The 12,999-nt window shown below is 43.2% G+C and overlaps 1 protein-coding gene across 2 annotated transcripts in view; it reads left to right on the forward strand.

Annotated features, from left to right (window-relative positions):
- Positions 1–689: 689 nt before the first annotated feature.
- The window catches only part of fancc (FA complementation group C), a 191,967-nt gene continuing 179,657 nt past the window's right edge, over positions 690–12,999 (forward strand). Inside the window, exon 1 of one of the 2 annotated variants that reach the window (XM_069929487.1) lies at positions 690–730. The gene's annotated coding sequence lies outside the window, so the exon portion shown is untranslated. Of the gene's footprint in view, positions 731–3,454; positions 3,555–12,999 lie in introns of those variants that run through there. The other variant, XM_069929480.1, reaches the window with a different exon arrangement.

Here is a 12,999-nt window from a genome sequence, read left to right on the forward strand (position 1 = left end):
GCGGTCTTCTTCAAAGGAGGTTGCTGCCCGCCGAACTGTGAGGCGCCAAGATGCACGGTTTGAGGCGAGATCAGCCCACTGGCGGTGGTCAATGTGGCAGGCACCAAGAGATTTCTTTAGGCAGTCCTTGTACCTCTTCTTTGGTGCACCCCTGACACAATGGGCTGGTGGAGCACCATAGCCTGACCACATTTTTTTTTCTTACCTTGATGAAGGGCTCTAGCCCGAAACGTGGTTCTCTATCTTCATCCTGCTGAGTTTCTCCAACATTGTTTTTTTACTTCAACCATGGTGTCTACAGATTTTCATCTTTTACTTCAGGGCAACTGGATTGTCGCAACATTCCAGTTGGATCATGTTAATACACCGTACTGAAAATGGAACTTATAATATATATTTCAGAGACCTTTAAATGTTTCCGTAACGGTACTTGCATAAACTCGAAGCAACTTTCAATACTGTACACAGAGAATGCAGGTATAATTTGACCTGCGTTTTTGGATCCGGCGTCCTGGTTTGCAATTTACGATTCATTGCTGATGGGATTAATGCTTATTTAATTTTAAACTTTCCTTGAAATTGCTGGATTGCATGAAGGCGAGAAACACGCCGGAGCAATGGGTTTGCATCACCCTGCTTGATTGGAGGCAAGAACGTGGCGTCAGCTGTCAATCAAAATCCCGGCGGGAAGCTCGAGCAGTTTCCGGGTGCAGTGGGGACCGCCACGCAGGTCAGTTGGGGAACGCGGGCAAATAAAAAACTTTTGCTTGAAGACAAAGCTATCATCTGTTGCTGCTTAGGGTTGCGAGCGTAACCCTTTGTGTTTACAGCAGTTGCTGATTGCACGCGATAAATTTCGGTTTCTAAAGTACGTGGCCGTAAATTTATAAACGATTGCAGGGATTCGGAAGGAGTTGCGCGGTTTTGATTCTTCACATTATGAATGAGAAACGCTCCCAGTTGCTTGAGTGGTAAAAAAAAAATGGCCTCCAGCACCCTGAGGGAAAATTGAGACGGACTTTATTAAAGAGGGAGAATGATGGAATGGGTTGCAGGTGCCACTCTGGTTGAGGATGCTACCAAAAAGCTTGGGAGGTGGTGCACTCTATTGCTCTTTGCTTTGGGCTTCCTGGGTGCCTCCAGTCAATCTACTCCAGGCTCTCAATGCCACCCATCCCTAATACGCCAGCTCCATTGTGAGTAGCCACCGCCGAGAGAGGTGTTGGAAACCTCCTTGAATCCTTTCCTTGGTTGTCTTATTGTTATCAAACTCGGAATATAATTTCTATTTTGGCAGACCGTCAGGTATATGAGGTGAGGTGGCCTCCCTGCTTGTGGAGCCTCTGTGCTAGGGGTACTGATGCTGGTTCGGTCATCTTGCCGGTGGAGGATTCTGCATTGCCAGCCTTGGTTTCAGCTCTCCGGTGCTTAAAGCTGCTATCCCAGGGGGGCAGGCCTGCGAGACCATGAGATTTGTGCCAGATTTGAGGTCAGTTGACCAAAAGCTGAGCTGTGCACTGAAGACAGGAGTGTATTTCAGTGAGTTCATAAATTCTCACTGAGAATTTATTTTGTGAATAGTTCAGCTAGATAGCCCATACCTAACACAACAAATAAAACACCATCAATAAGTGCAGATTTACAGGATGATCTTAGTTGGCACAGAATAAAGGGAGCATATTTTTAATAGTGCGAGGTTCATTCAGGAGTCTGATTAAAAATGGGAAAGAAACTGTCCTTGAATCTGGTGACGGGCAAGCTTGTGAATCTTCTTCCTGACGCGGGTGGGGGGGAGGAAATGAAGAAAGTATGGTGTCTTTCAATATGTTGTCTCTTTCAAAGCTGCAAGAGGTATAGATTGAGCGGGGGTTGTTTATATGATCGTCTGCACCATGTTCACAACCCTTTGCTGTTTTCTGCGGTCTTGAGTGGACCTGTTTCCATACCACTCAATGCTTTTAATGACACATCTGCAAAAGTTGAAGGATGCAGGTGCTGATGTACCCTTATCACTCCATATATTTGGTCCTAGGAATAAAGCTTGTATTCTCTGGAATTTAGAAGATTAAGGGGGGGGATCTTGTAGAAACATATAAAATTCTTAAGAGATTAGAAAGACTAGACGCAGCTAGTTTGTTTCCAATGCTGGGAAAAACCAGAACCAGGGGTCACAGTTTGAGGATAAGGGGAAAATTTTAGGACTGAGATGAGGAAAAATTTCTTCTCTCAGAGAATGGTGGATCTGTGGAATTCTTTGCCACAGGAAGTAGTTGAGGCCTGTTCCTTGTCAATATTTAAGAGTAGGTTGGATTTGGCCATTGTGGCTAAGGGGATCTGGGGTATAGGGAGAGGGCGGGAACCGGGTACTGATCAGCCATGATCATATTGAATGGTGGTGTAGGCTTGAAGGGCAAAAAGGCCTACTACTGTAACTATTTTTTAATATTTCTATAAAGCTGCCTACTATTTCCATCTCACCACCTTTGATGTGGACTGGGGAGAGAATGTCACCCTGCTTCTGGAATTCTATAAACAGTTCCTTAACCTTGCAGGCATTGAGGGAGAGGTTGTTGTGGCATCAAGCCTCTTGACCTTCTGTCTGCCATCTGTACTCTGACTCATCATTATTGGAGATCCTGCCGATGACATTGATGAATTTATGGACAGAGTTGGAGCACTGTTAGGCCTCACAGTGGGAGAGCACAGGGAATATAGTAGAGGAATGAGTACATTGCCTTGTAGGGCCTTGGTTTGGGGGATGATCATGGAGGAGGTGCTGTTACTAATCCTCACTGCTTGCAGAGCCTGAAGTTGTGGATCCAGTTGTGGGGTGAAGGTTGAGGCCAAAGTCGTGTGGTTTGGGGATAAATTTGTTTCTCAGTATTGTGTTGGTGCTGTAGTCAATGAATGTAGTGTTATGTAAATGTCCTTGTGTAGATGTTCTGCAGCTGACTTTGGAGTCCGAGGCGGCATCTGCTGTGGACCTGTGGCAGCAGTGTTTGAATTGGAGTGGATTGAGCGTTGCCAATAGGCTCGAGTTAATGTAATGCATGAATAACATCAAAATTATTAATGGTGGATGTTAAAGCCACCGGCCAGTCATTGTTTAGGCCTGTGTTAGAGTTCTGTGTTGTGTATTGGGCTATTAGTTGTGTGGTTTTATGTTTAGGAAGTGACAGTTTGACTTAGAGTGCCAAGGTGAAGGTGAACTGCTGAGAGAGTGGGAGACGGACTGAGCATGTGCAGAAAATGCAAAAAAAAATAAATAAATCTGGACTTGGATGATAAACCACCACTGGGTGGTGGTGTGGAGTGGAAGAAGGCTCAGAGCATGAGTCATGGTCTGGAGGACAGTTTAGAATATTGGGATTTCAAAAAGGATGAACATTCTGAAGGCAGCCAGAAGGATGCGGACCAAGCAGTTGTTCTTCTCTCTGCAAGCAACACAAGACAACTTCGAATTTTGTGCTGTCCCTCTCAAAGATCTTTTGGCTTCAGTTTACCAAACAAACTGAATTTTTTATGATCTTTGCTTCAGTTGAGATCGAAGTTTTGTGAGTCTTGTGTGTTTTGTGTCTAAGTTTTTCTGTGGGCTGGTTGGAAATATAACTTGGATTTTAATTATGTATGGTATATTTAGGTTGGGAATTTATTAGTTTTACACTGTTATAGAGATTTGCATAGCAACCAGTGGGCATTGTTTATGGAGAAGGGTTCAGAAAGCTCATTGCTGTATCTGACCCGACCTTGTTGCTGAACCAAGCCATGAAAGACCTCAACAATGAAGAAGCTGTTTACATCCGGTACCGCATGGATGGCAGTCTCTCCAATCTGAGGCGCCTGAAAGCTCACACCAAGACACAAGAGCAACTTGTCCGTGAACTACTCTTTGCAGACAATGCCGCTTTAGTTGCCCATTCAGAGCCAGCTCTTCAGCGCTTGACGTCCTGTTTTGCGGAAACTGCCAAAATGTTTGGCCTGGAAGTCAGCCTGAAGAAAACAGGTCCTCCATCAGCCAGCTCCCCACCATGATTACCAGCCCCCCCCACATCTCCATCGGGCACACAAAACTCAAAACGGTCAACCAGTTTACCTATCTCGGCTGCACCATTTCATCGGATGCAAGGATCGACAACGAGATAGACAACAGACTCGCCAAGGCAAATAGCGCCTTTGGAAGACTACACAAGAGTCTGGAAAAACAACCAACTGAAAAACTGCACAAAGATAAGCGTATACAGAGCCGTTGTCATACCCACACTCCTGTTCGGCTCTGAATCATGGGTCCTCTACCGGCATCACCTACGGCTCCTAGAACGCTTCCACCAGCATTGTCTCCGCTCCATCCTCAACATTCATTGGAGCGACTTCATCCCTAACATCGACGTACTCGAGATGGCAGAGGCCGACAGCATCGAATCCACGGTGTTGAAGATCCAACTGCGTGGGTGGGTCACGTCTCCAGAATGGAGGACCATCGCCTCCCCAAGATCGTGTTATATGGCGAGCTCTCCACTGGCCATCGTGTCAGGGGTGCACCAAAGAAGAGGTACAAGGACTGCCTAAAGAAATCTCTTGGTGCCTGCCACATTGACCACCGCCAGTGGGCTGATATCGCCTCAAACCGTGCATCTTGGCGCCTCACAGTTCGGCGGGCAGCAACCTCCTTTGATGAAGACTGCAGAGCCCACCTCACTGACAAAAGACAAAGGAGGAAGTACCCAACACCCAACCCCAACCAACCAGTTTTCCGTTGCAACCGTGTCTGCCTGTCCCGCATCGGACTTGTCAGCCACAAACAAGCCTGCAGCTGACGTGGACATTTTACCCCTCCATAAATCTTCGTCCGCCAAGCCAAGCCAAAGAAGAAAGAAGAAGAAGTGGGCATTGTTATAAAAGGGGGGATTTTGGATTAAAGTTTGAAGGTGAATTTTTTGTTAATAAAGTAATTGTTCATCTTCACCCCTGTGTGATGTGCCTCTTTGTGGTTGCTGATTTGATCTTGTAACACCCGTCATTAAATTTTTAATCTGCACTGGAGCGAAAGTGTCCTTGAGGCTCGTTGTCCTGCAGTAGGAAGAGGATGAAGATGTCTTTATCACTCTTGCCAGTTGGTCTTTGCTGGCATGAATTACACATCCAAGGATTTCATTTGTGCCAGTTGCTTTCTGCGAGTTCACTCTCTGGAAGGCTGATGGTGCCCACTGGTGCGGGTGTATTTGCCTTTTACTTAAAGCGAACATAGAATGCATTGAGCTTGTTGGGAATGATACATTGCTTGCTATTCTTCCCTTTGTAGCCTGTGACCTGCCTAAATGTCAATTGACCAGTGGCATTCACATCCTTAGTAATGAAATATATTGAGAAGCCTATCAACTCCTGTCTGAGTGGCGAACTGGATCTATTCCAATTTGCCTTCCGCAACCACAGTTCTACGGCAGATGTCATCTCACTGGCTCTACACAAAATTTGGAGAGCAAAAATGCATACATCAGGATGTTCTTTATTGACTACAGTTCAATGTACAACACCTTCGTCCTCTCAAAATTAATCAGCAAACTCAAAACCTGGGGTTCAATACCCCAGTATCCAATTGTATCCTGGATTTCCTCACCTCCAGAGCCTAGTCAGTGCTGAAATCACCTCCACAATCTCCATCAGCACTTTACACCTATGTGTGGCTCAGTACGACAACAAGACTATATACAAATTTGCTGATGACACCGCTGTAGTGGGCTGTATAAAAAGGGGCATTGAGTTAGCATATAGGAGGGAGATTGAAAACTTGACTGAATGGTGCACAACCAACTAACTCTCTCTGTCACCAAGACCAAAGAACTATTTGTAGACTTTAGGAAAGGAAACCTAAAGTATATGACCCAGTGATCATTGGAATCTGAGATGAAGATGGTGAGCACTTTATATTTCTAGTGGTCACTATTCGATGGACATAATTTTAATGTCATTGTGAAGAAAGAATGTCAGCACCTCTACTTCCTCAGGAGTTTGTGGGGGTTCAGTATGTTATTGGGAACCTTGGCAAAGTGGAAAGTGTGCTGACTGGCTGCATCATGACCTAGAGGTGGCACCAAAACCTTTGAGTGGAAAGGCCTGCAAAAGGTAGTGGACACCGCCCAGAACATCACATCCCTACCCACCATTTGAGAAAATCAACATGGAATGTTGCTGTTGATCATCAACAACTACCAAGCATCCACACACTACCAGGATATGTTCTGTTCTCGCTGCTGCCACCAGAAAAGAGGTAGAAGTGCCACAGGACTCATACCACTAGGTTCAGGAAAAGCTGCTACCCCTCAACCATCAGACTCTTGAACAGCACATTGAAGGAGTTGTACTTTGCTCATTATTTATTACTGAATATTTATATTTCTGTATTTCACTAGTTGGTTTGTTTACATTTCTTTTTGAGTTCAGTTTACAGTTACTGGTAATTAGAAATATGCCTGGCCTGCACGAAAAAAAATCTCTGGTTGTATGTGATCTCAATTTTGTACTTTGACAATAAATTTGAACTTGATTTGAATTTGAGCTTTGATAGCATGCATGCTGTGTCATAAGTGCCTGATGTCTATGAGATCATCTGGCACTTGAGTCTATCATGGTACTGCCCTGGTCCTGCGCAAGTCATACCTGGATTTCCGATATAGGGCTGAGTTGGCTGACTTGAACTCCTCAGCCTTCAGTAGTCAATGGACCTCACCAATCAGTTTCTGGTTGGGGTACACAGATTGCTCTCTTTGGCATTCAGTCTTATACACTCTTGCTAATGAAATCTGTGATGACAGTGGTGTATTCCTTAAGGTAGGTTGCTGAGTCCTTGAATACAGATCAGTTAACTGGCTGAAATCAGGCATGATAGATATCATCTGTTTCCTCTGTCCAGAAATGCATGAATTTTGCTACGATGACCTGGCGTCTCAGCTTCTGCTTGCAGGTGGAGCAGCACTGACCGATGATCTAATTTATCAAAGTGACAGCATTGGATGGAACATTTGGTATTTTGATGACTATGTAGCAGTGATTGAGGGTGTTGGGGCCTCTTGTGGGGCAGGTGATGTTGAAAGTTTGGTGCCATGTTCATGAAGTTGGTGTGGTTGATGACCCAAGCTATGATGAACACAGTTTTGTTTCAAGAATGTTGCTAGATGTGAATAATTCATCTGGCGTTAGCTTTGTGTTCGCCTGGCATGGGATGTAGACAGCTGTTGGTATAATATAGCTGATACAAATTACCCGTGGCAGATCATAGGGACGAGAATTCAGTTTGTGGTAATTGCTTTTGCTGAGTACTCATTAACACCTGAACAGCAAAGGTGCATATATCAGGATGCTCTTTATTGACTACAATTTGGCATTTAACACCATCCCCTCAAAACTGATCAGAAAACTCCAAGACCTAGGAGTTAACACCCCACTGTGTAATTGGATCATGGATTTCCTCACCTCCAGACCACAATCAGTGAAGATTGGTAACAATTCTCCACAATGTCCATCAGGATCGGAGCACCACGGGGCTGTGTTCTTAGCCCCTTGCTCTACTCACTTTACAATAATGACTGCGTGGCTTGGTATGACAATAACATCATCTACAAATTTGCCGATGATACTACGGTAGTGGGTTGTACAACGGAATGGGATGGGTAAGCATACAGGATGGAGATTGAAAACTTTGCTGAATGGTGCACCAACAACCACCTCACACTCCTTGTCACCAAAACTAAGGAGCTGTTTGTTGACTTCAGGAAAGCCAGAGGTATACAATCCAGTGAGCATTGGAGGATCAGAGGTGGAAAGGGTAAGTCAATTTAGGTTCTTGAGAGTCACTATCTCGGAGGATCTTTCCTGGACCCAATACATTAACGGCATCGTGAAGAAAGCACATCACTGTCTATACTTCTTCAGGAGTTTGCGGAGGTTTGGTACGAAACCAGAAACCCTGGCAAATGTGAAGAGGTGTGGCAGAAAGTGTGCTGACTGGCTGCATCATGAATTGGTATGGGAACATCAATAGTCCTGAGCATAAAGCCCTCCAAAAGGTAGTGGACACAGCCCAGGACATTACGGGCAAAACCCTCCCCACTATTGAGTACATCTACAGGGAACGTTGCTGTCGGAGGGCAGCAGCAATCATTGAAGACCCACACCACCCAGCACATGCTCTGTTCCCGCTGCTGCCATCAGGAAAGAGGTATAGGTGCCACAAGACTCGCATCACCAGGTTCATGAACAGCTGCTACCCCTCCACCATCAAACTCCTCAACGACAAACTCAGTCAGTGACCCATTTAAGGACTCTTACTTGTGCACTTTATTGATTTTTCTTTTGTTCTCTCTGTATTGCAGTCAGTTTGTTTATATTTGTTATCTGTTTACAGTTTTGTTTACATGTTTATGCTGTGTACAGTTTTTCTGCATTACCAATTAGTAGTAATTCTGCCACACCTGCTGAAAAAAGGAATCTTGGGTTTGGATGTGATGTCATGTATGTACTCTGACAATAAATCTGAAGTTGTGGAATATGGTCATGTTTTTCAGAGTTTTGTCCTGGACCTTTATCAATGAGGGCAAAATGGAGGAAGATTCGTGGTGGACCTTTGTTTTTTACATGTTAAAGTTAAGACCATTACCTTCAATGTTTCAGTGTCCCAAGTTGACATTGGTTGACTTTGGCTCTGCAGAAGTGATGATATTGGTTGAACAGTTTCCCACTTATCCTGCAGATTGGTTTTACTCCAGTGGAGGGTTGTAGAAGGTGAGGTACAGTATTGCAATGAAAACGGTTGGGAATATAGTGCAGCTTTCCTGCAGCAAGATTGAGTCTGATGTGGATTTATTGGTAAATCATAGATTGTATGTCATTACAAGGGGGAGAAGGGTTTATTGGAGCTGAACATTTTGAAGCAAATACTGTACGCTGCCATACTGTACGCTGCCATACTGTACGCTGCCATACTGTACGCTGCCATACTGTACGCTGCCATACTGTACGCTGCCATACTGTACGCTGCCATACTGTACGCTGCCATACTGTACGCTGCCATACTGTACGCTGCCATACTGTACGCTGCCATACTGTACGCTGCCATACTGTACGCTGCCATACTGTACGCTGCCATACTGTACGCTGCCATACTGTACGCTGCCATACTGTACGCTGCCATACTGTACGCTGCCATACTGTACGCTGCCATACTGTACGCTGCCATACTGTACGCTGCCATACTGTACGCTGCCATACTGTACGCTGCCATACTGTACGCTGCCATACTGTACGCTGCCATACTGTACGCTGCCATACTGTACGCTGCCATACTGTACGCTGCCATACTGTACGCTGCCATACTGTACGCTGCCATACTGTACGCTGCCATACTGTACGCTGCCATACTGTACGCTGCCATACTGTACGCTGCCATACTGTACGCTGCCATACTGTACGCTGCCATACTGTACGCTGCCATACTGTACGCTGCCATACTGTACGCTGCCATACTGTTGATGAGCTTGCTTCCTTGCAGGCGAGTTTGCTTGGCTCTTAGTGGGCGAGCCCTTGAATGTTTAGTCTAGAGAAGCTAAGTAACAAAATGGAGCAGTACTGTTGTGTAGCGTTTAGCTCAGCACCTTTACCACCTATTATTTTATTCTTATTTATTTTTAAAACATTTTCTGGTTGCTTGAATTCCGGATACAAGGGTTTTATTGTATTTCAGTAGAAGGCAGTTGGAAGGTACCAACTGGCAGAATGTTTGAAAGAGTTAGGCGACACTAAGATTTTTGAGGCCAGGTCAGGAGGATGATACAAGGACAGACTGTGACAGGGCAAGACTTACCAAGGACATTCAAAAGTGAAAGGGGTTGAGGGATGAGTAGTTCTTGGGGAGGGATGGGAGGAGGGAAAATTGAAGGGCTTGGGTCTTAGCAGCTGAGGGCCTGGCCGATAATAGTGGCAATTTAAATTCTGAATAGTAAGAGACAGTATTGGAGGAGTACAGATAACAGGTTGACGGCAAATGCCATCTCACTGGCCCTACACAAAGCCCTGAAGCACATGGACATCAAAGATGCATGCGTCAGGATGTGGTTTATAGACAACAGTTTTGCATTTAACACCATTATCCCCTCAAAATTGATCAACAAACTCCAAGACCTGGGCCTCAATACCTTACTGTGTAATTGGATCCTGGATTTCCTCACCTCAGTGAGGATTGTTAAGAATATCTCCTCAAACTCCCATCAATACTGGAGCACAACAGGGCTGCATTCTTAGCCTCCTGCTCCACTCACTATACACCTATGACTGTGTGGCTTGCTTTGACCACGATATCGTTTACAACTTTGCTAACAATACTACGGTACAACATAAAACATTACAGCACAGTATTGGGGCATTGAAGAGATTCTTGGGCAGGTGGATGAAAGAAAAAGGGTTAAAAGGTAGGAAGGGTTTAGTACTTTTTTTAGTTGGAATATATTGGTGGAGGGCTGAAGGGCCGATACTGTAATGTATAAAAATGGCGATGAGTCAGCATACAGGAGGCAGACTCAAAACTTAGCTGAATAGCACACCAACAACAACCTCACTCACTTGTCACCAAAACCAAGGAGCTGATTGTTGACTTCAGGAAGGGAAAAGCAGTTGTGTATGATCCAGTGACAATTGGAGGATCAGAGGTGGAGAGGAGTTCTTGAGAGACACTATATCAGAAGATTTTTCCTGGATCCAACTCACTAATGACATCATGTAAAGAGCACATCAGCACCTCTACTTTCTTAGGAGTTTGGAGGTTTGGTATGACATCAGAAACCCTGGCAAATTTCAGGCAATAAGATACCTAGGTGTGCAAATAAACAAAAATCTAGGCCAATTATATAAACTCAATTACAATCCACTAATGAAAAAATTACAGGACGATTTAGAGCATTGGAAAGAGCTACCACTAACACTGATAGGAAGGATAAACTGTATTAAAATGAACATTTTTCCAAGGATACTATACTTATTTCAGGCATTGCCAATACAACTGACAGAAAAATTCTTCAAAGAGTTAAAGAAAATAATAAGGAGATTTTTATGGAGAGGGGGGAAACCGAGGATAGCACTAGACAAATTAACAGAATGGTATAAACAAGGAGGCTTACAATTGCCAAACTTCAAAAATTATTATAGAGCCGCACAATTAAGGTACCTATCAGATTTTTATCAAACAAGGGAAAAACCAGACTGGACGAGACTAGAATTAGATAAAATAGGGGAAAAGATACCTGAACACATATTATATAAATGGGACGAAAAATTGGTACAACATAGAACTTCTCCAGTATTACACCATCTCCTCAATATATGGAAGAAGATTCATGTAGAAAGAAATAAAATAAATTACCAAATACCAAAACTAATATTGACGCAAAATAAGCTACTCCCTTTTACAATAGACAACCTTGCCTTTAGAAAATGGGAAAAAAAAGGGATTAAAAGAATAGAAAATTGTTTTTCAGGAAGTAGATTCTTATCCTTTGAACAAATGAGAGATAAGTACAATATAACGGGAGATACAGCGCTGGCATATTACCAACTGAGATCCTACTTGAAAGATAAATTAGGAAGCAACTTGAGTTTACCAGAGGGAAGTAACCTTGAATATGTGATTACAGATACAATGTTAATCAAAAGATTTATAAAAAATATGTATATTAAACTGCAAGAAAAGGAAAATGAGGAAACAAATGGTAAAACTAAACAAAAATGGGAACAAGATTTAAATATAAAGATAAAAAAGGAAACATGGGAGAAGTTATGCTCTGGAACGATGAGAAATACAATAAATACGAGGCTGCGTATGATACAATATAATTGGTTACACAGACTATACATTACACCGCAAAAGTTAAATAAATGGGACCCAACAGTATCTGATAGATGTTTTCGATGTAAAAAAGAAAGGGGAACAACAATTCATGCAATCTGGACATGTGAGAGAGTAGAAAAATTTTGGGATGATCTCAATCAGATATTAAATAAAATAACAGAAAACAATATACCAAAGAATCCAGAGATCTTTCTCCTAAGTAACATAAAAAATAAAGAATTTGGAATTGACTTGGAGGATGCACAAAAAAGATTTGTTAAGATAGCCCTAGCTGTAGCAAAAAAATGTATTATGTCAACCTGGAAATTGGAAGATAATTTGAAAATACAACAATGGTATATAGAAATGAATAAATGTATTCCATTAGAAAAAATAACATATAGTTTAAGAAATAATATTGAAATATTCGAACAAGTATGGGAGCCTTACATTAAATACAATAGCGAAAACCTACCGGGAACAAACATTACCTAAGTTGATGGAAGGAGAAGAAAAGAAAAGAATGGACTCAGTAGAATTTCTGGTGTATTTTTGTTGAATGACAACATTGTCTAACTGAATTAATGCAACCTAGATTGTATAACTAAAATGGATGAGAGGGGGGGGGGATGGGGGGGTGGCTTGGGAGGAGGGAGGGGGGAGGGAGAAAAAGTCACTGTAAATGTGTGGAAAAGAAAAAGTGTATATCATGGCTATTGTGATTTATGGTGTGAAAAATAAAAAATTTAAAAAAAAAAAAGAAACCCTGGCAAATTTCTACAGATATATGGTAGAAAGTGCGCTGACTGACTGCATCATGGTCTGGTATGGGGACACCAATACCCCTGAGTGGATATCCCTGCCAAAGGTAGTGGACACAGCCTGGGGCTTCACAGGCAAAATCCTCTCCACAATCAAGAACATCTACAGGGAGTTCTTCTGGCAGAGAGCAGCAGTAATCATCAAGGATCCACACCACCCAGCACATGCTATGTTCTTGTTATCATCAGGAAAGAGATAGGTGCCACAAGATTCACACCATCAGTGCAGGAGCAACTGTTTCCCTTCCACATTCTGACTCTGTAACAACTAAACTCAATCAGATCCATTTAAGGACTCTTGTACTTTAT

This window comes from Narcine bancroftii, chromosome 1 (genome assembly GCF_036971445.1).
Source record: "Narcine bancroftii isolate sNarBan1 chromosome 1, sNarBan1.hap1, whole genome shotgun sequence".
In the NCBI taxonomy this organism is placed as follows: Eukaryota; Metazoa; Chordata; class Chondrichthyes; order Torpediniformes; family Narcinidae; genus Narcine; species Narcine bancroftii.